This window comes from Montipora foliosa, unplaced genomic scaffold (genome assembly GCF_036669935.1).
Source record: "Montipora foliosa isolate CH-2021 unplaced genomic scaffold, ASM3666993v2 scaffold_47, whole genome shotgun sequence".
In the NCBI taxonomy this organism is placed as follows: Eukaryota; Metazoa; Cnidaria; class Anthozoa; order Scleractinia; family Acroporidae; genus Montipora; species Montipora foliosa.
The window spans coordinates 1-23,524 of NW_027179778.1; the positions used below are offsets into that span (position 1 = coordinate 1).

A 23,524-nucleotide genomic window follows, 5' to 3' on the forward strand; every position below is an offset into this window, starting at 1 on the left:
ACAACTAGAGCTTGTATTCTTCCGTCTACGACCATACCACAGGCGAAAAACGGGTCCCTTCCGATCCCCGCAGTCAAATCTGTAGGGCGAGAGTAGTACTTCGCTGGGTGACCGCTTGGGAATTCCTCGTGTTGTAGGCTTTCTACTTTATTGATTGCTTTTAGTTTATGGTTGATTCATGAGTTGGTATTTTCTTGCTTGTCCACATTGCATGAGCACTGAATTTCGCAGCGCGACAAATGTTAAAGTTGTCGTCACAATGAAAAAGGTTGATGGCCTATTAATTGAACATTCTTTTCAGTCTGAAGGGAAGGCAAGCGGGGAAATCACTCGCTTTCTCGCTTGGCTAGACGAAAACAAATCACACATACAACTAGAGCTTGTATTCTTCCGTCTACGACCATACCACAGGCAAAAAACCGGGTCCCGTCCGATCCCCGCAGTCAAATCCTGTAGGGCGAGAGTAGTACTTCGCTGGGTGACCGCTTGGGAATTCCTCGTGTTGTAGGCTTCTACTTTATTGATTGCTTTTATTTTATGGTTGATTCATGAGTTGTTATTTTCTTGCTTGTCCACATTGCATGAGCACTGAATTTTCGCGCGCGACAAATGTTAAAGTTGTCGTCACAATGTAACTGGTTGATGGCCTATTAATTGAACATTCTTTGCAGTCTGAAGGGAAGGCAAGGGGGATTTTCACTCGCTTTCTCGCTTGGCTAGACGAAAACAAATCACACATACAACTAGAGCTTGTATTCTTCCGTCTACGACCATACCACAGGCGAAAAACCGGTCCCGTCCGATCCCCGCAGTCAAATCCTGTAGGGCGAGAGTAGTACTTCGCTGGGTGACCGCTTGGGAATTCCTCGTGTTGTAGGCTTCTACTTTATTGATTGCTTTTAGTTTATGGTTGATTCATGAGTTGTTATTTTCTTGCTTGTCCACATTGCATGAGCACTGAATTTTCGCGCGCGACAAATGTTAAAGTTGTCGTCACAATGTAACTGGTTGATGGCCTATTAATTGAACATTCTTTGCAGTCTGAAGGGAAGGCAAGGGGGATTTTCACTCGCTTTCTCGCTTGGCTAGACGAAAACAAATCACACATACAACTAGAGCTTGTATTCTTCCGTCTACGACCATACCACAGGCGAAAAATTAACCGGGTCCCGTCCGATCCCCGCAGTCAAATCCTGTAGGGCGAGAGTAGTACTTCGCTGGGTGACCGCTTGGGAATTCCTCGTGTTGTAGGCTTCTACTTTATTGATTGCTTTTAGTTTATGGTTGATTCATGAGTTGTTATTTTCTTGCTTGTCCACATTGCATGAGCACTGAATTTTCGCGCGCGACAAATGTTAAAGTTGTCGTCACAATGTAACTGGTTGATGGCCTATTAATTGAACATTCTTTGCAGTCTGAAGGGAAGGCAAGGGGGATTTTCACTCGCTTTCTCGCTTGGCTAGACGAAAACAAATCACACATACAACTAGAGCTTGTATTCTTCCGTCTACGACCATGCCACAGGCAAAAAACGGGGTCCCGTCCGATCCCCGCAGTCAAATCCTGTAGGGCGAGAGTAGTACTTCGTGGGTGACCGCTTGGGAATTCCTCGTGTTGTAGGCTTCTACTTTATTGATTGCTTTTAGTTTATGGTTGATTCATGAGTTGTTCTTTTTGTTGTTGTGCAGAGTGCACGAGCTATGAATTTTCGCGCGCGACAAATGTTAAAGTTGTCGTCACAATGTAACTGGTTGATGGCCTATTAATTGAACATTCTTTGCAGTCTGAAGGGAAGGCAAGGGGGTTTTTCACTCGCTTTCTCGCTTGGCTAGACGAAAACAAATCACACATACAACTAGAGCTTGTATTCTTCCGTCTACGACCATACCACAGGCAAAAAACCGGGTCCCGTCCGATCCCCGCAGTCAAATCCTGTAGGGCGAGAGTAGTACTTCGCTGGGTGACCGCTTGGGAATTCCTCGTGTTGTAGGCTTCTACTTTATTGATTGCTTTTAGTTTATGGTTGATTCATGAGTTGTTATTTTCTTGCTTGTCCACATTGCATGAGCACTGAATTTTCGCGCGCGACAAATGTTAAAGTTGTCGTCACAATGTAACTGGTTGATGGCCTATTAATTGAACATTCTTTGCAGTCTGAAGGGAAGGCAAGGGGTTTTCACTCGCTTTCTCGCTTGGCTAGACGAAAACAAATCACACATACAACTAGAGCTTGTATTCTTCCGTCTACGACCATACCACAGGCAAAAAACCGGGTCCCGTCCGATCCCCGCAGTCAAATCCTGTAGGGCGAGAGTAGTACTTCGCTGGGTGACCGCTTGGGAATTCCTCGTGTTGTAGGCTTCTACTTTATTGATTGCTTTTAGTTTATGGTTGATTCATGAGTTGTTATTTTCTTGCTTGTCCACATTGCATGAGCACTGAATTTTCGCGCGCGACAAATGTTAAAGTTGTCGTCACAATGTAACTGGTTGATGGCCTATTAATTGAACATTCTTTGCAGTCTGAAGGGAAGGCAAGGGGGTTTTCACTCGCTTTCTCGCTTGGCTAGACGAAACAAATCACACATACAACTAGAGCTTGTATTCTTCCGTCTACGACCATACCACAGGCAAAAAACCGGGTCCCGTCCGATCCCCGCAGTCAAATCCTGTAGGGCGAGAGTAGTACTTCGCTGGGTGACCGCTTGGGAATTCCTCGTGTTGTAGGCTTCTACTTTATTGATTGCTTTTAGTTTATGGTTGATTCATGAGTTGTTATTTTCTTGCTTGTCCACATTGCATGAGCACTGAATTTTCGCGCGCGACAAATGTTAAAGTTGTCGTCACAATGTAACTGGTTGATGGCCTATTAATTGAACATTCTTTGCAGTCTGAAGGGAAGGCAAGGGGGATTTTCACTCGCTTTCTCGCTTGGCTAGACGAAAACAAATCACACATACAACTAGAGCTTGTATTCTTCCGTCTACGACCATACCACAGGCGAAAAACCGGGTCCCGTCCGATCCCCGCAGTCAAATCCTGTAGGGCGAGAGTAGTACTTCGCTGGGTGACCGCTTGGGAATTCCTCGTGTTGTAGGCTTCTACTTTATTGATTGCTTTTAGTTTATGGTTGATTCATGAGTTGTTATTTTCTTGCTTGTCCACATTGCATGAGCACTGAATTTTCGCGCGCGACAAATGTTAAAGTTGTCGTCACAATGTAACTGGTTGATGGCCTATTAATTGAACATTCTTTGCAGTCTGAAGGGAAGGCAAGGGGGTTCGTCACTCGCTTTCTCGCTTGGCTAGACGAAAACAAATCACACATACAACTAGAGCTTGTATTCTTCCGTCTACGACCATACCACAGGCGAAAAACCGGGTCCCGTCCGATCCCCGCAGTCAAATCCTGTAGGGCGAGAGTAGTACTTCGCTGGGTGACCGCTTGGGAATTCCTCGTGTTGTAGGCTTCTACTTTATTGATTGCTTTTAGTTTATGGTTGATTCATGAGTTGTTATTTTCTTGCTTGTCCACATTGCATGAGCACTGAATTTTCGCGCGCGACAAATGTTAAAGTTGTCGTCACAATGTAACTGGTTGATGGCCTATTAATTGAACATTCTTTGCAGTCTGAAGGGAAGGCAAGGGGGATTTTCACTCGCTTTCTCGCTTGGCTAGACGAAAACAAATCACACATACAACTAGAGCTTGTATTCTTCCGTCTACGACCATACCACAGGCGAAAAACCGGGTCCCGTCCGATCCCCGCAGTCAAATCCTGTAGGGCGAGAGTAGTACTTCGCTGGGTGACCGCTTGGGAATTCCTCGTGTTGTAGGCTTCTACTTTATTGATTGCTTTTAGTTTATGGTTGATTCATGAGTTGTTATTTTCTTGCTTGTCCACATTGCATGAGCACTGAATTTTCGCGCGCGACAAATGTTAAAGTTGTCGTCACAATGTAACTGGTTGATGGCCTATTAATTGAACATTCTTTGCAGTCTGAAGGGAAGGCAAGGGGGATTTTCACTCGCTTTCTCGCTTGGCTAGACGAAAACAAATCACACATACAACTAGAGCTTGTATTCTTCCGTCTACGACCATACCACAGGCGAAAAACCGGGTCCCGTCCGATCCCCGCAGTCAAATCCTGTAGGGCGAGAGTAGTACTTCGCTGGGTGACCGCTTGGGAATTCCTCGTGTTGTAGGCTTCTACTTTATTGATTGCTTTTAGTTTATGGTTGATTCATGAGTTGTTATTTTCTTGCTTGTCCACATTGCATGAGCACTGAATTTTCGCGCGCGACAAATGTTAAAGTTGTCGTCACAATGTAACTGGTTGATGGCCTATTAATTGAACATTCTTTGCAGTCTGAAGGGAAGGCAAGGGGGATTTTCACTCGCTTTCTCGCTTGGCTAGACGAAAACAAATCACACATACAACTAGAGCTTGTATTCTTCCGTCTACGACCATACCACAGGCAAAAAACCGGGTCCCGTCCGATCCCCGCAGTCAAATCCTGTAGGGCGAGAGTAGTACTTCGCTGGGTGACCGCTTGGGAATTCCTCGTGTTGTAGGCTTCTACTTTATTGATTGCTTTTAGTTTATGGTTGATTCATGAGTTGTTATTTTCTTGCTTGTCCACATTGCATGAGCACTGAATTTTCGCGCGCGACAAATGTTAAAGTTGTCGTCACAATGTAACTGGTTGATGGCCTATTAATTGAACATTCTTTGCAGTCTGAAGGGAAGGCAAGGGGGATTTTCACTCGCTTTCTCGCTTGGCTAGACGAAAACAAATCACACATACAACTAGAGCTTGTATTCTTCCGTCTACGACCATACCACAGGCGAAAAACCGGGTCCCGTCCGATCCCCGCAGTCAAATCCTGTAGGGCGAGAGTAGTACTTCGCTGGGTGACCGCTTGGGAATTCCTCGTGTTGTAGGCTTCTACTTTATTGATTGCTTTTAGTTTATGGTTGATTCATGAGTTGTTATTTTCTTGCTTGTCCACATTGCATGAGCACTGAATTTTCGCGCGCGACAAATGTTAAAGTTGTCGTCACAATGTAACTGGTTGATGGCCTATTAATTGAACATTCTTTGCAGTCTGAAGGGAAGGCAAGGGGATTTTCACTCGCTTTCTCGCTTGGCTAGACGAAAACAAATCACACATACAACTAGAGCTTGTATTCTTCCGTCTACGACCATACCACAGGCGAAAAACCGGGTCCCGTCCGATCCCCGCAGTCAAATCCTGTAGGGCGAGAGTAGTACTTCGCTGGGTGACCGCTTGGGAATTCCTCGTGTTGTAGGCTTCTACTTTATTGATTGCTTTTAGTTTATGGTTGATTCATGAGTTGTTATTTTCTTGCTTGTCCACATTGCATGAGCACTGAATTTTCGCGCGCGACAAATGTTAAAGTTGTCGTCACAATGTAACTGGTTGATGGCCTATTAATTGAACATTCTTTGCAGTCTGAAGGGAAGGCAAGGGGGATTTTCACTCGCTTTCTCGCTTGGCTAGACGAAAACAAATCACACATACAACTAGAGCTTGTATTCTTCCGTCTACGACCATACCACAGGCGAAAAACCGGGTCCCGTCCGATCCCCGCAGTCAAATCCTGTAGGGCGAGAGTAGTACTTCGCTGGGTGACCGCTTGGGAATTCCTCGTGTTGTAGGCTTCTACTTTATTGATTGCTTTTAGTTTATGGTTGATTCATGAGTTGTTATTTTCTTGCTTGTCCACATTGCATGAGCACTGAATTTTCGCGCGCGACAAATGTTAAAGTTGTCGTCACAATGTAACTGGTTGATGGCCTATTAATTGAACATTCTTTGCAGTCTGAAGGGAAGGCAAGGGGGATTTTCACTCGCTTTCTCGCTTGGCTAGACGAAAACAAATCACACATACAACTAGAGCTTGTATTCTTCCGTCTACGACCATACCACAGGCGAAAAACCGGGTCCCGTCCGATCCCCGCAGTCAAATCCTGTAGGGCGAGAGTAGTACTTCGCTGGGTGACCGCTTGGGAATTCCTCGTGTTGTAGGCTTCTACTTTATTGATTGCTTTTAGTTTATGGTTGATTCATGAGTTGTTATTTTCTTGCTTGTCCACATTGCATGAGCACTGAATTTTCGCGCGCGACAAATGTTAAAGTTGTCGTCACAATGTAACTGGTTGATGGCCTATTAATTGAACATTCTTTGCAGTCTGAAGGGAAGGCAAGGGGGATTTTCACTCGCTTTCTCGCTTGGCTAGACGAAAACAAATCACACATACAACTAGAGCTTGTATTCTTCCGTCTACGACCATACCACAGGCGAAAAATTAACCGGGTCCCGTCCGATCCCCGCAGTCAAATCCTGTAGGGCGAGAGTAGTACTTCGCTGGGTGACCGCTTGGGAATTCCTCGTGTTGTAGGCTTCTACTTTATTGATTGCTTTTAGTTTATGGTTGATTCATGAGTTGTTATTTTCTTGCTTGTCCACATTGCATGAGCACTGAATTTTCGCGCGCGACAAATGTTAAAGTTGTCGTCACAATGTAACTGGTTGATGGCCTATTAATTGAACATTCTTTGCAGTCTGAAGGGAAGGCAAGGGGGATTTTCACTCGCTTTCTCGCTTGGCTAGACGAAAACAAATCACACATACAACTAGAGCTTGTATTCTTCCGTCTACGACCATACCACAGGCGAAAACCGGGTCCCGTCCGATCCCCGCAGTCAAATCCTGTAGGGCGAGAGTAGTACTTCGCTGGGTGACCGCTTGGGAATTCCTCGTGTTGTAGGCTTCTACTTTATTGATTGCTTTTAGTTTATGGTTGATTCATGAGTTGTTATTTTCTTGCTTGTCCACATTGCATGAGCACTGAATTTTCGCGCGCGACAAATGTTAAAGTTGTCGTCACAATGTAACTGGTTGATGGCCTATTAATTGAACATTCTTTGCAGTCTGAAGGGAAGGCAAGGGGGATTTTCACTCGCTTTCTCGCTTGGCTAGACGAAAACAAATCACACATACAACTAGAGCTTGTATTCTTCCGTCTACGACCATACCACAGGCGAAAAACCGGGTCCCGTCCGATCCCCGCAGTCAAATCCTGTAGGGCGAGAGTAGTACTTCGCTGGGTGACCGCTTGGGAATTCCTCGTGTTGTAGGCTTCTACTTTATTGATTGCTTTTAGTTTATGGTTGATTCATGAGTTGTTATTTTCTTGCTTGTCCACATTGCATGAGCACTGAATTTTCGCGCGCGACAAATGTTAAAGTTGTCGTCACAATGTAACTGGTTGATGGCCTATTAATTGAACATTCTTTGCAGTCTGAAGGGAAGGCAAGGGGGATTTTCACTCGCTTTCTCGCTTGGCTAGACGAAAACAAATCACACATACAACTAGAGCTTGTATTCTTCCGTCTACGACCATACCACAGGCGAAAAATTAACCGGGTCCCGTCCGATCCCCGCAGTCAAATCCTGTAGGGCGAGAGTAGTACTTCGCTGGGTGACCGCTTGGGAATTCCTCGTGTTGTAGGCTTCTACTTTATTGATTGCTTTTAGTTTATGGTTGATTCATGAGTTGTTATTTTCTTGCTTGTCCACATTGCATGAGCACTGAATTTTCGCGCGCGACAAATGTTAAAGTTGTCGTCACAATGTAACTGGTTGATGGCCTATTAATTGAACATTCTTTGCAGTCTGAAGGGAAGGCAAGGGGGATTTTCACTCGCTTTCTCGCTTGGCTAGACGAAAACAAATCACACATACAACTAGAGCTTGTATTCTTCCGTCTACGACCATACCACAGGCGAAAAACCGGGTCCCGTCCGATCCCCGCAGTCAAATCCTGTAGGGCGAGAGTAGTACTTCGCTGGGTGACCGCTTGGGAATTCCTCGTGTTGTAGGCTTCTACTTTATTGATTGCTTTTAGTTTATGGTTGATTCATGAGTTGTTATTTTCTTGCTTGTCCACATTGCATGAGCACTGAATTTTCGCGCGCGACAAATGTTAAAGTTGTCGTCACAATGTAACTGGTTGATGGCCTATTAATTGAACATTCTTTGCAGTCTGAAGGGAAGGCAAGGGGGATTTTCACTCGCTTTCTCGCTTGGCTAGACGAAAACAAATCACACATACAACTAGAGCTTGTATTCTTCCGTCTACGACCATACCACAGGCGAAAAACCGGGTCCCGTCCGATCCCCGCAGTCAAATCCTGTAGGGCGAGAGTAGTACTTCGCTGGGTGACCGCTTGGGAATTCCTCGTGTTGTAGGCTTCTACTTTATTGATTGCTTTTAGTTTATGGTTGATTCATGAGTTGTTATTTTCTTGCTTGTCCACATTGCATGAGCACTGAATTTTCGCGCGCGACAAATGTTAAAGTTGTCGTCACAATGTAACTGGTTGATGGCCTATTAATTGAACATTCTTTGCAGTCTGAAGGGAAGGCAAGGGGGATTTTCACTCGCTTTCCCGCTTGGCTAGACGAAAACAAATCACACATACAACTAGAGCTTGTATTCTTCCGTCTACGACCATACCACAGGCGAAAAACCGGGTCCCGTCCGATCCCCGCAGTCAAATCCTGTAGGGCGAGAGTAGTACTTCGCTGGGTGACCGCTTGGGAATTCCTCGTGTTGTAGGCTTCTACTTTATTGATTGCTTTTAGTTTATGGTTGATTCATGAGTTGTTATTTTCTTGCTTGTCCACATTGCATGAGCACTGAATTTTCGCGCGCGACAAATGTTAAAGTTGTCGTCACAATGTAACTGGTTGATGGCCTATTAATTGAACATTCTTTGCAGTCTGAAGGGAAGGCAAGGGGGATTTTCACTCGCTTTCTCGCTTGGCTAGACGAAAACAAATCACACATACAACTAGAGCTTGTATTCTTCCGTCTACGACCATACCACAGGCGAAAAACCGGGTCCCGTCCGATCCCCGCAGTCAAATCCTGTAGGGCGAGAGTAGTACTTCGCTGGGTGACCGCTTGGGAATTCCTCGTGTTGTAGGCTTCTACTTTATTGATTGCTTTTAGTTTATGGTTGATTCATGAGTTGTTATTTTCTTGCTTGTCCACATTGCATGAGCACTGAATTTTCGCGCGCGACAAATGTTAAAGTTGTCGTCACAATGTAACTGGTTGATGGCCTATTAATTGAACATTCTTTGCAGTCTGAAGGGAAGGCAAGGGGGATTTTCACTCGCTTTCTCGCTTGGCTAGACGAAAACAAATCACACATACAACTAGAGCTTGTATTCTTCCGTCTACGACCATACCACAGGCGAAAAACCGGGTCCCGTCCGATCCCCGCAGTCAAATCCTGTAGGGCGAGAGTAGTACTTCGCTGGGTGACCGCTTGGGAATTCCTCGTGTTGTAGGCTTCTACTTTATTGATTGCTTTTAGTTTATGGTTGATTCATGAGTTGTTATTTTCTTGCTTGTCCACATTGCATGAGCACTGAATTTTCGCGCGCGACAAATGTTAAAGTTGTCGTCACAATGTAACTGGTTGATGGCCTATTAATTGAACATTCTTTGCAGTCTGAAGGGAAGGCAAGGGGGATTTTCACTCGCTTTCTCGCTTGGCTAGACGAAAACAAATCACACATACAACTAGAGCTTGTATTCTTCCGTCTACGACCATACCACAGGCGAAAAACCGGGTCCCGTCCGATCCCCGCAGTCAAATCCTGTAGGGCGAGAGTAGTACTTCGCTGGGTGACCGCTTGGGAATTCCTCGTGTTGTAGGCTTCTACTTTATTGATTGCTTTTAGTTTATGGTTGATTCATGAGTTGTTATTTTCTTGCTTGTCCACATTGCATGAGCACTGAATTTTCGCGCGCGACAAATGTTAAAGTTGTCGTCACAATGTAACTGGTTGATGGCCTATTAATTGAACATTCTTTGCAGTCTGAAGGGAAGGCAAGGGGGATTTTCACTCGCTTTCTCGCTTGGCTAGACGAAAACAAATCACACATACAACTAGAGCTTGTATTCTTCCGTCTACGACCATACCACAGGCGAAAAACCGGGTCCCGTCCGATCCCCGCAGTCAAATCCTGTAGGGCGAGAGTAGTACTTCGCTGGGTGACCGCTTGGGAATTCCTCGTGTTGTAGGCTTCTACTTTATTGATTGCTTTTAGTTTATGGTTGATTCATGAGTTGTTATTTTCTTGCTTGTCCACATTGCATGAGCACTGAATTTTCGCGCGCGACAAATGTTAAAGTTGTCGTCACAATGTAACTGGTTGATGGCCTATTAATTGAACATTCTTTGCAGTCTGAAGGGAAGGCAAGGGGGATTTTCACTCGCTTTCTCGCTTGGCTAGACGAAAACAAATCACACATACAACTAGAGCTTGTATTCTTCCGTCTACGACCATACCACAGGCGAAAAACCGGGTCCCGTCCGATCCCCGCAGTCAAATCCTGTAGGGCGAGAGTAGTACTTCGCTGGGTGACCGCTTGGGAATTCCTCGTGTTGTAGGCTTCTACTTTATTGATTGCTTTTAGTTTATGGTTGATTCATGAGTTGTTATTTTCTTGCTTGTCCACATTGCATGAGCACTGAATTTTCGCGCGCGACAAATGTTAAAGTTGTCGTCACAATGTAACTGGTTGATGGCCTATTAATTGAACATTCTTTGCAGTCTGAAGGGAAGGCAAGGGGGATTTTCACTCGCTTTCTCGCTTGGCTAGACGAAAACAAATCACACATACAACTAGAGCTTGTATTCTTCCGTCTACGACCATACCACAGGCGAAAAACCGGGTCCCGTCCGATCCCCGCAGTCAAATCCTGTAGGGCGAGAGTAGTACTTCGCTGGGTGACCGCTTGGGAATTCCTCGTGTTGTAGGCTTCTACTTTATTGATTGCTTTTAGTTTATGGTTGATTCATGAGTTGTTATTTTCTTGCTTGTCCACATTGCATGAGCACTGAATTTTCGCGCGCGACAAATGTTAAAGTTGTCGTCACAATGTAACTGGTTGATGGCCTATTAATTGAACATTCTTTGCAGTCTGAAGGGAAGGCAAGGGGGATTTTCACTCGCTTTCTCGCTTGGCTAGACGAAAACAAATCACACATACAACTAGAGCTTGTATTCTTCCGTCTACGACCATACCACAGGCGAAAAACCGGGTCCCGTCCGATCCCCGCAGTCAAATCCTGTAGGGCGAGAGTAGTACTTCGCTGGGTGACCGCTTGGGAATTCCTCGTGTTGTAGGCTTCTACTTTATTGATTGCTTTTAGTTTATGGTTGATTCATGAGTTGTTATTTTCTTGCTTGTCCACATTGCATGAGCACTGAATTTTCGCGCGCGACAAATGTTAAAGTTGTCGTCACAATGTAACTGGTTGATGGCCTATTAATTGAACATTCTTTGCAGTCTGAAGGGAAGGCAAGGGGGATTTTCACTCGCTTTCTCGCTTGGCTAGACGAAAACAAATCACACATACAACTAGAGCTTGTATTCTTCCGTCTACGACCATACCACAGGCGAAAAACCGGGTCCCGTCCGATCCCCGCAGTCAAATCCTGTAGGGCGAGAGTAGTACTTCGCTGGGTGACCGCTTGGGAATTCCTCGTGTTGTAGGCTTCTACTTTATTGATTGCTTTTAGTTTATGGTTGATTCATGAGTTGTTATTTTCTTGCTTGTCCACATTGCATGAGCACTGAATTTTCGCGCGCGACAAATGTTAAAGTTGTCGTCACAATGTAACTGGTTGATGGCCTATTAATTGAACATTCTTTGCAGTCTGAAGGGAAGGCAAGGGGGATTTTCACTCGCTTTCTCGCTTGGCTAGACGAAAACAAATCACACATACAACTAGAGCTTGTATTCTTCCGTCTACGACCATACCACAGGCGAAAAACCGGGTCCCGTCCGATCCCCGCAGTCAAATCCTGTAGGGCGAGAGTAGTACTTCGCTGGGTGACCGCTTGGGAATTCCTCGTGTTGTAGGCTTCTACTTTATTGATTGCTTTTAGTTTATGGTTGATTCATGAGTTGTTATTTTCTTGCTTGTCCACATTGCATGAGCACTGAATTTTCGCGCGCGACAAATGTTAAAGTTGTCGTCACAATGTAACTGGTTGATGGCCTATTAATTGAACATTCTTTGCAGTCTGAAGGGAAGGCAAGGGGGATTTTCACTCGCTTTCTCGCTTGGCTAGACGAAAACAAATCACACATACAACTAGAGCTTGTATTCTTCCGTCTACGACCATACCACAGGCGAAAAACCGGGTCCCGTCCGATCCCCGCAGTCAAATCCTGTAGGGCGAGAGTAGTACTTCGCTGGGTGACCGCTTGGGAATTCCTCGTGTTGTAGGCTTCTACTTTATTGATTGCTTTTAGTTTATGGTTGATTCATGAGTTGTTATTTTCTTGCTTGTCCACATTGCATGAGCACTGAATTTTCGCGCGCGACAAATGTTAAAGTTGTCGTCACAATGTAACTGGTTGATGGCCTATTAATTGAACATTCTTTGCAGTCTGAAGGGAAGGCAAGGGGGATTTTCACTCGCTTTCTCGCTTGGCTAGACGAAAACAAATCACACATACAACTAGAGCTTGTATTCTTCCGTCTACGACCATACCACAGGCGAAAAACCGGGTCCCGTCCGATCCCCGCAGTCAAATCCTGTAGGGCGAGAGTAGTACTTCGCTGGGTGACCGCTTGGGAATTCCTCGTGTTGTAGGCTTCTACTTTATTGATTGCTTTTAGTTTATGGTTGATTCATGAGTTGTTATTTTCTTGCTTGTCCACATTGCATGAGCACTGAATTTTCGCGCGCGACAAATGTTAAAGTTGTCGTCACAATGTAACTGGTTGATGGCCTATTAATTGAACATTCTTTGCAGTCTGAAGGGAAGGCAAGGGGGATTTTCACTCGCTTTCTCGCTTGGCTAGACGAAAACAAATCACACATACAACTAGAGCTTGTATTCTTCCGTCTACGACCATACCACAGGCGAAAAACCGGGTCCCGTCCGATCCCCGCAGTCAAATCCTGTAGGGCGAGAGTAGTACTTCGCTGGGTGACCGCTTGGGAATTCCTCGTGTTGTAGGCTTCTACTTTATTGATTGCTTTTAGTTTATGGTTGATTCATGAGTTGTTATTTTCTTGCTTGTCCACATTGCATGAGCACTGAATTTTCGCGCGCGACAAATGTTAAAGTTGTCGTCACAATGTAACTGGTTGATGGCCTATTAATTGAACATTCTTTGCAGTCTGAAGGGAAGGCAAGGGGGATTTTCACTCGCTTTCTCGCTTGGCTAGACGAAAACAAATCACACATACAACTAGAGCTTGTATTCTTCCGTCTACGACCATACCACAGGCGAAAAACCGGGTCCCGTCCGATCCCCGCAGTCAAATCCTGTAGGGCGAGAGTAGTACTTCGCTGGGTGACCGCTTGGGAATTCCTCGTGTTGTAGGCTTCTACTTTATTGATTGCTTTTAGTTTATGGTTGATTCATGAGTTGTTATTTTCTTGCTTGTCCACATTGCATGAGCACTGAATTTTCGCGCGCGACAAATGTTAAAGTTGTCGTCACAATGTAACTGGTTGATGGCCTATTAATTGAACATTCTTTGCAGTCTGAAGGGAAGGCAAGGGGGATTTTCACTCGCTTTCTCGCTTGGCTAGACGAAAACAAATCACACATACAACTAGAGCTTGTATTCTTCCGTCTACGACCATACCACAGGCGAAAAACCGGGTCCCGTCCGATCCCCGCAGTCAAATCCTGTAGGGCGAGAGTAGTACTTCGCTGGGTGACCGCTTGGGAATTCCTCGTGTTGTAGGCTTCTACTTTATTGATTGCTTTTAGTTTATGGTTGATTCATGAGTTGTTATTTTCTTGCTTGTCCACATTGCATGAGCACTGAATTTTCGCGCGCGACAAATGTTAAAGTTGTCGTCACAATGTAACTGGTTGATGGCCTATTAATTGAACATTCTTTGCAGTCTGAAGGGAAGGCAAGGGGGATTTTCACTCGCTTTCCCGCTTGGCTAGACGACAACAAATCACACATACAACTAGAGCTTGTATTCTTCCGTCTACGACCATACCACAGGCGAAAAACCGGGTCCCGTCCGATCCCCGCAGTCAAATCCTGTAGGGCGAGAGTAGTACTTCGCTGGGTGACCGCTTGGGAATTCCTCGTGTTGTAGGCTTCTACTTTATTGATTGCTTTTAGTTTATGGTTGATTCATGAGTTGTTATTTTCTTGCTTGTCCACATTGCATGAGCACTGAATTTTCGCGCGCGACAAATGTTAAAGTTGTCGTCACAATGTAACTGGTTGATGGCCTATTAATTGAACATTCTTTGCAGTCTGAAGGGAAGGCAAGGGGGATTTTCACTCGCTTTCTCGCTTGGCTAGACGAAAACAAATCACACATACAACTAGAGCTTGTATTCTTCCGTCTACGACCATACCACAGGCGAAAAACCGGGTCCCGTCCGATCCCCGCAGTCAAATCCTGTAGGGCGAGAGTAGTACTTCGCTGGGTGACCGCTTGGGAATTCCTCGTGTTGTAGGCTTCTACTTTATTGATTGCTTTTAGTTTATGGTTGATTCATGAGTTGTTATTTTCTTGCTTGTCCACATTGCATGAGCACTGAATTTTCGCGCGCGACAAATGTTAAAGTTGTCGTCACAATGTAACTGGTTGATGGCCTATTAATTGAACATTCTTTGCAGTCTGAAGGGAAGGCAAGGGGGATTTTCACTCGCTTTCTCGCTTGGCTAGACGAAAACAAATCACACATACAACTAGAGCTTGTATTCTTCCGTCTACGACCATACCACAGGCGAAAAACCGGGTCCCGTCCGATCCCCGCAGTCAAATCCTGTAGGGCGAGAGTAGTACTTCGCTGGGTGACCGCTTGGGAATTCCTCGTGTTGTAGGCTTCTACTTTATTGATTGCTTTTAGTTTATGGTTGATTCATGAGTTGTTATTTTCTTGCTTGTCCACATTGCATGAGCACTGAATTTTCGCGCGCGACAAATGTTAAAGTTGTCGTCACAATGTAACTGGTTGATGGCCTATTAATTGAACATTCTTTGCAGTCTGAAGGGAAGGCAAGGGGGATTTTCACTCGCTTTCTCGCTTGGCTAGACGAAAACAAATCACACATACAACTAGAGCTTGTATTCTTCCGTCTACGACCATACCACAGGCGAAAAACCGGGTCCCGTCCGATCCCCGCAGTCAAATCCTGTAGGGCGAGAGTAGTACTTCGCTGGGTGACCGCTTGGGAATTCCTCGTGTTGTAGGCTTCTACTTTATTGATTGCTTTTAGTTTATGGTTGATTCATGAGTTGTTATTTTCTTGCTTGTCCACATTGCATGAGCACTGAATTTTCGCGCGCGACAAATGTTAAAGTTGTCGTCACAATGTAACTGGTTGATGGCCTATTAATTGAACATTCTTTGCAGTCTGAAGGGAAGGCAAGGGGGATTTTCACTCGCTTTCTCGCTTGGCTAGACGAAAACAAATCACACATACAACTAGAGCTTGTATTCTTCCGTCTACGACCATACCACAGGCGAAAAACCGGGTCCCGTCCGATCCCCGCAGTCAAATCCTGTAGGGCGAGAGTAGTACTTCGCTGGGTGACCGCTTGGGAATTCCTCGTGTTGTAGGCTTCTACTTTATTGATTGCTTTTAGTTTATGGTTGATTCATGAGTTGTTATTTTCTTGCTTGTCCACATTGCATGAGCACTGAATTTTCGCGCGCGACAAATGTTAAAGTTGTCGTCACAATGTAACTGGTTGATGGCCTATTAATTGAACATTCTTTGCAGTCTGAAGGGAAGGCAAGGGGGATTTTCACTCGCTTTCTCGCTTGGCTAGACGAAAACAAATCACACATACAACTAGAGCTTGTATTCTTCCGTCTACGACCATACCACAGGCGAAAAACCGGGTCCCGTCCGATCCCCGCAGTCAAATCCTGTAGGGCGAGAGTAGTACTTCGCTGGGTGACCGCTTGGGAATTCCTCGTGTTGTAGGCTTCTACTTTATTGATTGCTTTTAGTTTATGGTTGATTCATGAGTTGTTATTTTCTTGCTTGTCCACATTGCATGAGCACTGAATTTTCGCGCGCGACAAATGTTAAAGTTGTCGTCACAATGTAACTGGTTGATGGCCTATTAATTGAACATTCTTTGCAGTCTGAAGGGAAGGCAAGGGGGATTTTCACTCGCTTTCTCGCTTGGCTAGACGAAAACAAATCACACATACAACTAGAGCTTGTATTCTTCCGTCTACGACCATACCACAGGCGAAAAACCGGGTCCCGTCCGATCCCCGCAGTCAAATCCTGTAGGGCGAGAGTAGTACTTCGCTGGGTGACCGCTTGGGAATTCCTCGTGTTGTAGGCTTCTACTTTATTGATTGCTTTTAGTTTATGGTTGATTCATGAGTTGTTATTTTCTTGCTTGTCCACATTGCATGAGCACTGAATTTTCGCGCGCGACAAATGTTAAAGTTGTCGTCACAATGTAACTGGTTGATGGCCTATTAATTGAACATTCTTTGCAGTCTGAAGGGAAGGCAAGGGGGATTTTCACTCGCTTTCTCGCTTGGCTAGACGAAAACAAATCACACATACAACTAGAGCTTGTATTCTTCCGTCTACGACCATACCACAGGCGAAAAACCGGGTCCCGTCCGATCCCCGCAGTCAAATCCTGTAGGGCGAGAGTAGTACTTCGCTGGGTGACCGCTTGGGAATTCCTCGTGTTGTAGGCTTCTACTTTATTGATTGCTTTTAGTTTATGGTTGATTCATGAGTTGTTATTTTCTTGCTTGTCCACATTGCATGAGCACTGAATTTTCGCGCGCGACAAATGTTAAAGTTGTCGTCACAATGTAACTGGTTGATGGCCTATTAATTGAACATTCTTTGCAGTCTGAAGGGAAGGCAAGGGGGATTTTCACTCGCTTTCTCGCTTGGCTAGACGAAAACAAATCACACATACAACTAGAGCTTGTATTCTTCCGTCTACGACCATACCACAGGCGAAAAACCGGGTCCCGTCCGATCCCCGCAGTCAAATCCTGTAGGGCGAGAGTAGTACTTCGCTGGGTGACCGCTTGGGAATTCCTCGTGTTGTAGGCTTCTACTTTATTGATTGCTTTTAGTTTATGGTTGATTCATGAGTTGTTATTTTCTTGCTTGTCCACATTGCATGAGCACTGAATTTTCGCGCGCGACAAATGTTAAAGTTGTCGTCACAATGTAACTGGTTGATGGCCTATTAATTGAACATTCTTTGCAGTCTGAAGGGAAGGCAAGGGGGATTTTCACTCGCTTTCTCGCTTGGCTAGACGAAAACAAATCACACATACAACTAGAGCTTGTATTCTTCCGTCTACGACCATACCACAGGCGAAAAACCGGGTCCCGTCCGATCCCCGCAGTCAAATCCTGTAGGGCGAGAGTAGTACTTCGCTGGGTGACCGCTTGGGAATTCCTCGTGTTGTAGGCTTCTACTTTATTGATTGCTTTTAGTTTATGGTTGATTCATGAGTTGTTATTTTCTTGCTTGTCCACATTGCATGAGCACTGAATTTTCGCGCGCGACAAATGTTAAAGTTGTCGTCACAATGTAACTGGTTGATGGCCTATTAATTGAACATTCTTTGCAGTCTGAAGGGAAGGCAAGGGGGATTTTCACTCGCTTTCTCGCTTGGCTAGACGAAAACAAATCACACATACAACTAGAGCTTGTATTCTTCCGTCTACGACCATACCACAGGCGAAAAATTAACCGGGTCCCGTCCGATCCCCGCAGTCAAATCCTGTAGGGCGAGAGTAGTACTTCGCTGGGTGACCGCTTGGGAATTCCTCGTGTTGTAGGCTTCTACTTTATTGATTGCTTTTAGTTTATGGTTGATTCATGAGTTGTTATTTTCTTGCTTGTCCACATTGCATGAGCACTGAATTTTCGCGCGCGACAAATGTTAAAGTTGTCGTCACAATGTAACTGGTTGATGGCCTATTAATTGAACATTCTTTGCAGTCTGAAGGGAAGGCAAGGGGGATTTTCACTCGCTTTCTCGCTTGGCTAGACGAAAACAAATCACACATACAACTAGAGCTTGTATTCTTCCGTCTACGACCATACCACAGGCGAAAAACCGGGTCCCGTCCGATCCCCGCAGTCAAATCCTGTAGGGCGAGAGTAGTACTTCGCTGGGTGACCGCTTGGGAATTCCTCGTGTTGTAGGCTTCTACTTTATTGATTGCTTTTAGTTTATGGTTGATTCATGAGTTGTTATTTTCTTGCTTGTCCACATTGCATGAGCACTGAATTTTCGCGCGCGACAAATGTTAAAGTTGTCGTCACAATGTAACTGGTTGATGGCCTATTAATTGAACATTCTTTGCAGTCTGAAGGGAAGGCAAGGGGGATTTTCACTCGCTTTCTCGCTTGGCTAGACGAAAACAAATCACACATACAACTAGAGCTTGTATTCTTCCGTCTACGACCATACCACAGGCGAAAAACCGGGTCCCGTCCGATCCCCGCAGTCAAATCCTGTAGGGCGAGAGTAGTACTTCGCTGGGTGACCGCTTGGGAATTCCTCGTGTTGTAGGCTTCTACTTTATTGATTGCTTTTAGTTTATGGTTGATTCATGAGTTGTTATTTTCTTGCTTGTCCACATTGCATGAGCACTGAATTTTCGCGCGCGACAAATGTTAAAGTTGTCGTCACAATGTAACTGGTTGATGGCCTATTAATTGAACATTCTTTGCAGTCTGAAGGGAAGGCAAGGGGGATTTTCACTCGCTTTCTCGCTTGGCTAGACGAAAACAAATCACACATACAACTAGAGCTTGTATTCTTCCGTCTACGACCATACCACAGGCGAAAAACCGGGTCCCGTCCGATCCCCGCAGTCAAATCCTGTAGGGCGAGAGTAGTACTTCGCTGGGTGACCGCTTGGGAATTCCTCGTGTTGTAGGCTTCTACTTTATTGATTGCTTTTAGTTTATGGTTGATTCATGAGTTGTTATTTTCTTGCTTGTCCACATTGCATGAGCACTGAATTTTCGCGCGCGACAAATGTTAAAGTTGTCGTCACAATGTAACTGGTTGATGGCCTATTAATTGAACATTCTTTGCAGTCTGAAGGGAAGGCAAGGGGGATTTTCACTCGCTTTCTCGCTTGGCTAGACGAAAACAAATCACACATACAACTAGAGCTTGTATTCTTCCGTCTACGACCATACCACAGGCGAAAAACCGGGTCCCGTCCGATCCCCGCAGTCAAATCCTGTAGGGCGAGAGTAGTACTTCGCTGGGTGACCGCTTGGGAATTCCTCGTGTTGTAGGCTTCTACTTTATTGATTGCTTTTAGTTTATGGTTGATTCATGAGTTGTTATTTTCTTGCTTGTCCACATTGCATGAGCACTGAATTTTCGCGCGCGACAAATGTTAAAGTTGTCGTCACAATGTAACTGGTTGATGGCCTATTAATTGAACATTCTTTGCAGTCTGAAGGGAAGGCAAGGGGGATTTTCACTCGCTTTCTCGCTTGGCTAGACGAAAACAAATCACACATACAACTAGAGCTTGTATTCTTCCGTCTACGACCATACCACAGGCGAAAAACCGGGTCCCGTCCGATCCCCGCAGTCAAATCCTGTAGGGCGAGAGTAGTACTTCGCTGGGTGACCGCTTGGGAATTCCTCGTGTTGTAGGCTTCTACTTTATTGATTGCTTTTAGTTTATGGTTGATTCATGAGTTGTTATTTTCTTGCTTGTCCACATTGCATGAGCACTGAATTTTCGCGCGCGACAAATGTTAAAGTTGTCGTCACAATGTAACTGGTTGATGGCCTATTAATTGAACATTCTTTGCAGTCTGAAGGGAAGGCAAGGGGGATTTTCACTCGCTTTCTCGCTTGGCTAGACGAAAACAAATCACACATACAACTAGAGCTTGTATTCTTCCGTCTACGACCATACCACAGGCGAAAAACCGGGTCCCGTCCGATCCCCGCAGTCAAATCCTGTAGGGCGAGAGTAGTACTTCGCTGGGTGACCGCTTGGGAATTCCTCGTGTTGTAGGCTTCTACTTTATTGATTGCTTTTAGTTTATGGTTGATTCATGAGTTGTTATTTTCTTGCTTGTCCACATTGCATGAGCACTGAATTTTCGCGCGCGACAAATGTTAAAGTTGTCGTCACAATGTAACTGGTTGATGGCCTATTAATTGAACATTCTTTGCAGTCTGAAGGGAAGGCAAGGGGGATTTTCACTCGCTTTCTCGCTTGGCTAGACGAAAACAAATCACACATACAACTAGAGCTTGTATTCTTCCGTCTACGACCATACCACAGGCGAAAAACCGGGTCCCGTCCGATCCCCGCAGTCAAATCCTGTAGGGCGAGAGTAGTACTTCGCTGGGTGACCGCTTGGGAATTCCTCGTGTTGTAGGCTTCTACTTTATTGATTGCTTTTAGTTTATGGTTGATTCATGAGTTGTTATTTTCTTGCTTGTCCACATTGCATGAGCACTGAATTTTCGCGCGCGACAAATGTTAAAGTTGTCGTCACAATGTAACTGGTTGATGGCCTATTAATTGAACATTCTTTGCAGTCTGAAGGGAAGGCAAGGGGGATTTTCACTCGCTTTCTCGCTTGGCTAGACGAAAACAAATCACACATACAACTAGAGCTTGTATTCTTCCGTCTACGACCATACCACAGGCGAAAAACCGGGTCCCGTCCGATCCCCGCAGTCAAATCCTGTAGGGCGAGAGTAGTACTTCGCTGGGTGACCGCTTGGGAATTCCTCGTGTTGTAGGCTTCTACTTTATTGATTGCTTTTAGTTTATGGTTGATTCATGAGTTGTTATTTTCTTGCTTGTCCACATTGCATGAGCACTGAATTTTCGCGCGCGACAAATGTTAAAGTTGTCGTCACAATGTAACTGGTTGATGGCCTATTAATTGAACATTCTTTGCAGTCTGAAGGGAAGGCAAGGGGGATTTTCACTCGCTTTCTCGCTTGGCTAGACGAAAACAAATCACACATACAACTAGAGCTTGTATTCTTCCGTCTACGACCATACCACAGGCGAAAAACCGGGTCCCGTCCGATCCCCGCAGTCAAATCCTGTAGGGCGAGAGTAGTACTTCGCTGGGTGACCGCTTGGGAATTCCTCGTGTTGTAGGCTTCTACTTTATTGATTGCTTTTAGTTTATGGTTGATTCATGAGTTGTTATTTTCTTGCTTGTCCACATTGCATGAGCACTGAATTTTCGCGCGCGACAAATGTTAAAGTTGTCGTCACAATGTAACTGGTTGATGGCCTATTAATTGAACATTCTTTGCAGTCTGAAGGGAAGGCAAGGGGGATTTTCACTCGCTTTCTCGCTTGGCTAGACGAAAACAAATCACACATACAACTAGAGCTTGTATTCTTCCGTCTACGACCATACCACAGGCGAAAAACCGGGTCCCGTCCGATCCCCGCAGTCAAATCCTGTAGGGCGAGAGTAGTACTTCGCTGGGTGACCGCTTGGGAATTCCTCGTGTTGTAGGCTTCTACTTTATTGATTGCTTTTAGTTTATGGTTGATTCATGAGTTGTTATTTTCTTGCTTGTCCACATTGCATGAGCACTGAATTTTCGCGCGCGACAAATGTTAAAGTTGTCGTCACAATGTAACTGGTTGATGGCCTATTAATTGAACATTCTTTGCAGTCTGAAGGGAAGGCAAGGGGGATTTTCACTCGCTTTCTCGCTTGGCTAGACGAAAACAAATCACACATACAACTAGAGCTTGTATTCTTCCGTCTACGACCATACCACAGGCGAAAAACCGGGTCCCGTCCGATCCCCGCAGTCAAATCCTGTAGGGCGAGAGTAGTACTTCGCTGGGTGACCGCTTGGGAATTCCTCGTGTTGTAGGCTTCTACTTTATTGATTGCTTTTAGTTTATGGTTGATTCATGAGTTGTTATTTTCTTGCTTGTCCACATTGCATGAGCACTGAATTTTCGCGCGCGACAAATGTTAAAGTTGTCGTCACAATGTAACTGGTTGATGGCCTATTAATTGAACATTCTTTGCAGTCTGAAGGGAAGGCAAGGGGGATTTTCACTCGCTTTCTCGCTTGGCTAGACGAAAACAAATCACACATACAACTAGAGCTTGTATTCTTCCGTCTACGACCATACCACAGGCGAAAAACCGGGTCCCGTCCGATCCCCGCAGTCAAATCCTGTAGGGCGAGAGTAGTACTTCGCTGGGTGACCGCTTGGGAATTCCTCGTGTTGTAGGCTTCTACTTTATTGATTGCTTTTAGTTTATGGTTGATTCATGAGTTGTTATTTTCTTGCTTGTCCACATTGCATGAGCACTGAATTTTCGCGCGCGACAAATGTTAAAGTTGTCGTCACAATGTAACTGGTTGATGGCCTATTAATTGAACATTCTTTGCAGTCTGAAGGGAAGGCAAGGGGGATTTTCACTCGCTTTCTCGCTTGGCTAGACGAAAACAAATCACACATACAACTAGAGCTTGTATTCTTCCGTCTACGACCATACCACAGGCGAAAAACCGGGTCCCGTCCGATCCCCGCAGTCAAATCCTGTAGGGCGAGAGTAGTACTTCGCTGGGTGACCGCTTGGGAATTCCTCGTGTTGTAGGCTTCTACTTTATTGATTGCTTTTAGTTTATGGTTGATTCATGAGTTGTTATTTTCTTGCTTGTCCACATTGCATGAGCACTGAATTTTCGCGCGCGACAAATGTTAAAGTTGTCGTCACAATGTAACTGGTTGATGGCCTATTAATTGAACATTCTTTGCAGTCTGAAGGGAAGGCAAGGGGGATTTTCACTCGCTTTCTCGCTTGGCTAGACGAAAACAAATCACACATACAACTAGAGCTTGTATTCTTCCGTCTACGACCATACCACAGGCGAAAAACCGGGTCCCGTCCGATCCCCGCAGTCAAATCCTGTAGGGCGAGAGTAGTACTTCGCTGGGTGACCGCTTGGGAATTCCTCGTGTTGTAGGCTTCTACTTTATTGATTGCTTTTAGTTTATGGTTGATTCATGAGTTGTTATTTTCTTGCTTGTCCACATTGCATGAGCACTGAATTTTCGCGCGCGACAAATGTTAAAGTTGTCGTCACAATGTAACTGGTTGATGGCCTATTAATTGAACATTCTTTGCAGTCTGAAGGGAAGGCAAGGGGGATTTTCACTCGCTTTCTCGCTTGGCTAGACGAAAACAAATCACACATACAACTAGAGCTTGTATTCTTCCGTCTACGACCATACCACAGGCGAAAAACCGGGTCCCGTCCGATCCCCGCAGTCAAATCCTGTAGGGCGAGAGTAGTACTTCGCTGGGTGACCGCTTGGGAATTCCTCGTGTTGTAGGCTTCTACTTTATTGATTGCTTTTAGTTTATGGTTGATTCATGAGTTGTTATTTTCTTGCTTGTCCAC

The 23,524-nt window shown here is 45.1% G+C and overlaps 57 non-coding genes and 7 pseudogenes across 57 annotated transcripts; all 64 read left to right on the top strand.

Moving 5' to 3' along the window:
• The first annotated feature begins 23 nt into the window (after positions 1-23).
• On the top strand, positions 24-140 carry LOC137989666 (5S ribosomal RNA; annotated as a pseudogene).
• Positions 141-392: 252 nt separating this feature from the next.
• On the top strand, positions 393-511 carry LOC137989674 (5S ribosomal RNA). The gene has a single exon (XR_011120974.1). It is a non-coding gene; the product is annotated as a 5S ribosomal RNA (ribosomal RNA).
• A 251-nt stretch (positions 512-762) lies between these two features.
• LOC137989664 (5S ribosomal RNA) lies at positions 763-880 on the top strand (annotated as a pseudogene).
• Positions 881-1,131: 251 nt separating this feature from the next.
• On the top strand, positions 1,132-1,254 carry LOC137989659 (5S ribosomal RNA; annotated as a pseudogene).
• A 251-nt stretch (positions 1,255-1,505) lies between these two features.
• On the top strand, positions 1,506-1,623 carry LOC137989663 (5S ribosomal RNA; annotated as a pseudogene).
• A 251-nt stretch (positions 1,624-1,874) lies between these two features.
• Positions 1,875-1,993, top strand: LOC137989686 (5S ribosomal RNA). The gene has a single exon (XR_011120985.1). It is a non-coding gene; the product is annotated as a 5S ribosomal RNA (ribosomal RNA).
• Positions 1,994-2,242: 249 nt separating this feature from the next.
• On the top strand, positions 2,243-2,361 carry LOC137989697 (5S ribosomal RNA). The gene has a single exon (XR_011120996.1). It is a non-coding gene; the product is annotated as a 5S ribosomal RNA (ribosomal RNA).
• Positions 2,362-2,610: 249 nt separating this feature from the next.
• Positions 2,611-2,729, top strand: LOC137989708 (5S ribosomal RNA). The gene has a single exon (XR_011121007.1). It is a non-coding gene; the product is annotated as a 5S ribosomal RNA (ribosomal RNA).
• Positions 2,730-2,980: 251 nt separating this feature from the next.
• Positions 2,981-3,099, top strand: LOC137989621 (5S ribosomal RNA). The gene has a single exon (XR_011120934.1). It is a non-coding gene; the product is annotated as a 5S ribosomal RNA (ribosomal RNA).
• A 251-nt stretch (positions 3,100-3,350) lies between these two features.
• On the top strand, positions 3,351-3,469 carry LOC137989633 (5S ribosomal RNA). Its single transcript, XR_011120945.1, has one exon. It is a non-coding gene; the product is annotated as a 5S ribosomal RNA (ribosomal RNA).
• Positions 3,470-3,720: 251 nt separating this feature from the next.
• LOC137989645 (5S ribosomal RNA) lies at positions 3,721-3,839 on the top strand. Its single transcript, XR_011120956.1, has one exon. It is a non-coding gene; the product is annotated as a 5S ribosomal RNA (ribosomal RNA).
• A 251-nt stretch (positions 3,840-4,090) lies between these two features.
• Positions 4,091-4,209, top strand: LOC137989657 (5S ribosomal RNA). Its single transcript, XR_011120967.1, has one exon. It is a non-coding gene; the product is annotated as a 5S ribosomal RNA (ribosomal RNA).
• Positions 4,210-4,460: 251 nt separating this feature from the next.
• LOC137989610 (5S ribosomal RNA) lies at positions 4,461-4,579 on the top strand. The gene has a single exon (XR_011120923.1). It is a non-coding gene; the product is annotated as a 5S ribosomal RNA (ribosomal RNA).
• A 251-nt stretch (positions 4,580-4,830) lies between these two features.
• On the top strand, positions 4,831-4,949 carry LOC137989668 (5S ribosomal RNA). The gene has a single exon (XR_011120969.1). It is a non-coding gene; the product is annotated as a 5S ribosomal RNA (ribosomal RNA).
• Positions 4,950-5,199: 250 nt separating this feature from the next.
• Positions 5,200-5,318, top strand: LOC137989669 (5S ribosomal RNA). Its single transcript, XR_011120970.1, has one exon. It is a non-coding gene; the product is annotated as a 5S ribosomal RNA (ribosomal RNA).
• A 251-nt stretch (positions 5,319-5,569) lies between these two features.
• LOC137989670 (5S ribosomal RNA) lies at positions 5,570-5,688 on the top strand. Its single transcript, XR_011120971.1, has one exon. It is a non-coding gene; the product is annotated as a 5S ribosomal RNA (ribosomal RNA).
• Positions 5,689-5,939: 251 nt separating this feature from the next.
• Positions 5,940-6,058, top strand: LOC137989671 (5S ribosomal RNA). The gene has a single exon (XR_011120972.1). It is a non-coding gene; the product is annotated as a 5S ribosomal RNA (ribosomal RNA).
• Positions 6,059-6,309: 251 nt separating this feature from the next.
• On the top strand, positions 6,310-6,432 carry LOC137989660 (5S ribosomal RNA; annotated as a pseudogene).
• A 251-nt stretch (positions 6,433-6,683) lies between these two features.
• Positions 6,684-6,801, top strand: LOC137989658 (5S ribosomal RNA). The gene has a single exon (XR_011120968.1). It is a non-coding gene; the product is annotated as a 5S ribosomal RNA (ribosomal RNA).
• Positions 6,802-7,052: 251 nt separating this feature from the next.
• LOC137989673 (5S ribosomal RNA) lies at positions 7,053-7,171 on the top strand. The gene has a single exon (XR_011120973.1). It is a non-coding gene; the product is annotated as a 5S ribosomal RNA (ribosomal RNA).
• Positions 7,172-7,422: 251 nt separating this feature from the next.
• LOC137989661 (5S ribosomal RNA) lies at positions 7,423-7,545 on the top strand (annotated as a pseudogene).
• Positions 7,546-7,796: 251 nt separating this feature from the next.
• On the top strand, positions 7,797-7,915 carry LOC137989675 (5S ribosomal RNA). The gene has a single exon (XR_011120975.1). It is a non-coding gene; the product is annotated as a 5S ribosomal RNA (ribosomal RNA).
• Positions 7,916-8,166: 251 nt separating this feature from the next.
• On the top strand, positions 8,167-8,285 carry LOC137989676 (5S ribosomal RNA). Its single transcript, XR_011120976.1, has one exon. It is a non-coding gene; the product is annotated as a 5S ribosomal RNA (ribosomal RNA).
• A 251-nt stretch (positions 8,286-8,536) lies between these two features.
• On the top strand, positions 8,537-8,655 carry LOC137989677 (5S ribosomal RNA). The gene has a single exon (XR_011120977.1). It is a non-coding gene; the product is annotated as a 5S ribosomal RNA (ribosomal RNA).
• A 251-nt stretch (positions 8,656-8,906) lies between these two features.
• LOC137989678 (5S ribosomal RNA) lies at positions 8,907-9,025 on the top strand. Its single transcript, XR_011120978.1, has one exon. It is a non-coding gene; the product is annotated as a 5S ribosomal RNA (ribosomal RNA).
• Positions 9,026-9,276: 251 nt separating this feature from the next.
• Positions 9,277-9,395, top strand: LOC137989679 (5S ribosomal RNA). Its single transcript, XR_011120979.1, has one exon. It is a non-coding gene; the product is annotated as a 5S ribosomal RNA (ribosomal RNA).
• Positions 9,396-9,646: 251 nt separating this feature from the next.
• Positions 9,647-9,765, top strand: LOC137989680 (5S ribosomal RNA). The gene has a single exon (XR_011120980.1). It is a non-coding gene; the product is annotated as a 5S ribosomal RNA (ribosomal RNA).
• A 251-nt stretch (positions 9,766-10,016) lies between these two features.
• On the top strand, positions 10,017-10,135 carry LOC137989681 (5S ribosomal RNA). Its single transcript, XR_011120981.1, has one exon. It is a non-coding gene; the product is annotated as a 5S ribosomal RNA (ribosomal RNA).
• A 251-nt stretch (positions 10,136-10,386) lies between these two features.
• On the top strand, positions 10,387-10,505 carry LOC137989682 (5S ribosomal RNA). Its single transcript, XR_011120982.1, has one exon. It is a non-coding gene; the product is annotated as a 5S ribosomal RNA (ribosomal RNA).
• A 251-nt stretch (positions 10,506-10,756) lies between these two features.
• On the top strand, positions 10,757-10,875 carry LOC137989684 (5S ribosomal RNA). The gene has a single exon (XR_011120983.1). It is a non-coding gene; the product is annotated as a 5S ribosomal RNA (ribosomal RNA).
• Positions 10,876-11,126: 251 nt separating this feature from the next.
• LOC137989685 (5S ribosomal RNA) lies at positions 11,127-11,245 on the top strand. Its single transcript, XR_011120984.1, has one exon. It is a non-coding gene; the product is annotated as a 5S ribosomal RNA (ribosomal RNA).
• A 251-nt stretch (positions 11,246-11,496) lies between these two features.
• Positions 11,497-11,615, top strand: LOC137989687 (5S ribosomal RNA). Its single transcript, XR_011120986.1, has one exon. It is a non-coding gene; the product is annotated as a 5S ribosomal RNA (ribosomal RNA).
• A 251-nt stretch (positions 11,616-11,866) lies between these two features.
• On the top strand, positions 11,867-11,985 carry LOC137989688 (5S ribosomal RNA). Its single transcript, XR_011120987.1, has one exon. It is a non-coding gene; the product is annotated as a 5S ribosomal RNA (ribosomal RNA).
• A 251-nt stretch (positions 11,986-12,236) lies between these two features.
• Positions 12,237-12,355, top strand: LOC137989689 (5S ribosomal RNA). The gene has a single exon (XR_011120988.1). It is a non-coding gene; the product is annotated as a 5S ribosomal RNA (ribosomal RNA).
• A 251-nt stretch (positions 12,356-12,606) lies between these two features.
• Positions 12,607-12,725, top strand: LOC137989690 (5S ribosomal RNA). The gene has a single exon (XR_011120989.1). It is a non-coding gene; the product is annotated as a 5S ribosomal RNA (ribosomal RNA).
• A 251-nt stretch (positions 12,726-12,976) lies between these two features.
• LOC137989691 (5S ribosomal RNA) lies at positions 12,977-13,095 on the top strand. Its single transcript, XR_011120990.1, has one exon. It is a non-coding gene; the product is annotated as a 5S ribosomal RNA (ribosomal RNA).
• Positions 13,096-13,346: 251 nt separating this feature from the next.
• On the top strand, positions 13,347-13,465 carry LOC137989692 (5S ribosomal RNA). Its single transcript, XR_011120991.1, has one exon. It is a non-coding gene; the product is annotated as a 5S ribosomal RNA (ribosomal RNA).
• A 251-nt stretch (positions 13,466-13,716) lies between these two features.
• LOC137989693 (5S ribosomal RNA) lies at positions 13,717-13,835 on the top strand. Its single transcript, XR_011120992.1, has one exon. It is a non-coding gene; the product is annotated as a 5S ribosomal RNA (ribosomal RNA).
• A 251-nt stretch (positions 13,836-14,086) lies between these two features.
• LOC137989694 (5S ribosomal RNA) lies at positions 14,087-14,205 on the top strand. The gene has a single exon (XR_011120993.1). It is a non-coding gene; the product is annotated as a 5S ribosomal RNA (ribosomal RNA).
• Positions 14,206-14,456: 251 nt separating this feature from the next.
• On the top strand, positions 14,457-14,575 carry LOC137989695 (5S ribosomal RNA). The gene has a single exon (XR_011120994.1). It is a non-coding gene; the product is annotated as a 5S ribosomal RNA (ribosomal RNA).
• A 251-nt stretch (positions 14,576-14,826) lies between these two features.
• LOC137989696 (5S ribosomal RNA) lies at positions 14,827-14,945 on the top strand. Its single transcript, XR_011120995.1, has one exon. It is a non-coding gene; the product is annotated as a 5S ribosomal RNA (ribosomal RNA).
• A 251-nt stretch (positions 14,946-15,196) lies between these two features.
• LOC137989698 (5S ribosomal RNA) lies at positions 15,197-15,315 on the top strand. The gene has a single exon (XR_011120997.1). It is a non-coding gene; the product is annotated as a 5S ribosomal RNA (ribosomal RNA).
• A 251-nt stretch (positions 15,316-15,566) lies between these two features.
• On the top strand, positions 15,567-15,685 carry LOC137989699 (5S ribosomal RNA). The gene has a single exon (XR_011120998.1). It is a non-coding gene; the product is annotated as a 5S ribosomal RNA (ribosomal RNA).
• A 251-nt stretch (positions 15,686-15,936) lies between these two features.
• LOC137989700 (5S ribosomal RNA) lies at positions 15,937-16,055 on the top strand. The gene has a single exon (XR_011120999.1). It is a non-coding gene; the product is annotated as a 5S ribosomal RNA (ribosomal RNA).
• A 251-nt stretch (positions 16,056-16,306) lies between these two features.
• On the top strand, positions 16,307-16,425 carry LOC137989701 (5S ribosomal RNA). Its single transcript, XR_011121000.1, has one exon. It is a non-coding gene; the product is annotated as a 5S ribosomal RNA (ribosomal RNA).
• A 251-nt stretch (positions 16,426-16,676) lies between these two features.
• Positions 16,677-16,795, top strand: LOC137989702 (5S ribosomal RNA). Its single transcript, XR_011121001.1, has one exon. It is a non-coding gene; the product is annotated as a 5S ribosomal RNA (ribosomal RNA).
• Positions 16,796-17,046: 251 nt separating this feature from the next.
• LOC137989703 (5S ribosomal RNA) lies at positions 17,047-17,165 on the top strand. Its single transcript, XR_011121002.1, has one exon. It is a non-coding gene; the product is annotated as a 5S ribosomal RNA (ribosomal RNA).
• A 251-nt stretch (positions 17,166-17,416) lies between these two features.
• On the top strand, positions 17,417-17,535 carry LOC137989704 (5S ribosomal RNA). The gene has a single exon (XR_011121003.1). It is a non-coding gene; the product is annotated as a 5S ribosomal RNA (ribosomal RNA).
• Positions 17,536-17,786: 251 nt separating this feature from the next.
• Positions 17,787-17,909, top strand: LOC137989662 (5S ribosomal RNA; annotated as a pseudogene).
• A 251-nt stretch (positions 17,910-18,160) lies between these two features.
• On the top strand, positions 18,161-18,279 carry LOC137989705 (5S ribosomal RNA). The gene has a single exon (XR_011121004.1). It is a non-coding gene; the product is annotated as a 5S ribosomal RNA (ribosomal RNA).
• A 251-nt stretch (positions 18,280-18,530) lies between these two features.
• LOC137989706 (5S ribosomal RNA) lies at positions 18,531-18,649 on the top strand. The gene has a single exon (XR_011121005.1). It is a non-coding gene; the product is annotated as a 5S ribosomal RNA (ribosomal RNA).
• A 251-nt stretch (positions 18,650-18,900) lies between these two features.
• Positions 18,901-19,019, top strand: LOC137989707 (5S ribosomal RNA). The gene has a single exon (XR_011121006.1). It is a non-coding gene; the product is annotated as a 5S ribosomal RNA (ribosomal RNA).
• A 251-nt stretch (positions 19,020-19,270) lies between these two features.
• Positions 19,271-19,389, top strand: LOC137989710 (5S ribosomal RNA). The gene has a single exon (XR_011121008.1). It is a non-coding gene; the product is annotated as a 5S ribosomal RNA (ribosomal RNA).
• A 251-nt stretch (positions 19,390-19,640) lies between these two features.
• LOC137989711 (5S ribosomal RNA) lies at positions 19,641-19,759 on the top strand. Its single transcript, XR_011121009.1, has one exon. It is a non-coding gene; the product is annotated as a 5S ribosomal RNA (ribosomal RNA).
• Positions 19,760-20,010: 251 nt separating this feature from the next.
• On the top strand, positions 20,011-20,129 carry LOC137989712 (5S ribosomal RNA). The gene has a single exon (XR_011121010.1). It is a non-coding gene; the product is annotated as a 5S ribosomal RNA (ribosomal RNA).
• A 251-nt stretch (positions 20,130-20,380) lies between these two features.
• LOC137989713 (5S ribosomal RNA) lies at positions 20,381-20,499 on the top strand. The gene has a single exon (XR_011121011.1). It is a non-coding gene; the product is annotated as a 5S ribosomal RNA (ribosomal RNA).
• A 251-nt stretch (positions 20,500-20,750) lies between these two features.
• Positions 20,751-20,869, top strand: LOC137989714 (5S ribosomal RNA). The gene has a single exon (XR_011121012.1). It is a non-coding gene; the product is annotated as a 5S ribosomal RNA (ribosomal RNA).
• A 251-nt stretch (positions 20,870-21,120) lies between these two features.
• Positions 21,121-21,239, top strand: LOC137989604 (5S ribosomal RNA). The gene has a single exon (XR_011120918.1). It is a non-coding gene; the product is annotated as a 5S ribosomal RNA (ribosomal RNA).
• A 251-nt stretch (positions 21,240-21,490) lies between these two features.
• Positions 21,491-21,609, top strand: LOC137989605 (5S ribosomal RNA). The gene has a single exon (XR_011120919.1). It is a non-coding gene; the product is annotated as a 5S ribosomal RNA (ribosomal RNA).
• Positions 21,610-21,860: 251 nt separating this feature from the next.
• Positions 21,861-21,979, top strand: LOC137989606 (5S ribosomal RNA). Its single transcript, XR_011120920.1, has one exon. It is a non-coding gene; the product is annotated as a 5S ribosomal RNA (ribosomal RNA).
• Positions 21,980-22,230: 251 nt separating this feature from the next.
• Positions 22,231-22,349, top strand: LOC137989607 (5S ribosomal RNA). The gene has a single exon (XR_011120921.1). It is a non-coding gene; the product is annotated as a 5S ribosomal RNA (ribosomal RNA).
• Positions 22,350-22,600: 251 nt separating this feature from the next.
• LOC137989609 (5S ribosomal RNA) lies at positions 22,601-22,719 on the top strand. Its single transcript, XR_011120922.1, has one exon. It is a non-coding gene; the product is annotated as a 5S ribosomal RNA (ribosomal RNA).
• A 251-nt stretch (positions 22,720-22,970) lies between these two features.
• LOC137989611 (5S ribosomal RNA) lies at positions 22,971-23,089 on the top strand. The gene has a single exon (XR_011120924.1). It is a non-coding gene; the product is annotated as a 5S ribosomal RNA (ribosomal RNA).
• Positions 23,090-23,340: 251 nt separating this feature from the next.
• Positions 23,341-23,459, top strand: LOC137989612 (5S ribosomal RNA). Its single transcript, XR_011120925.1, has one exon. It is a non-coding gene; the product is annotated as a 5S ribosomal RNA (ribosomal RNA).
• The last annotated feature ends 65 nt before the right edge of the window (positions 23,460-23,524 follow it).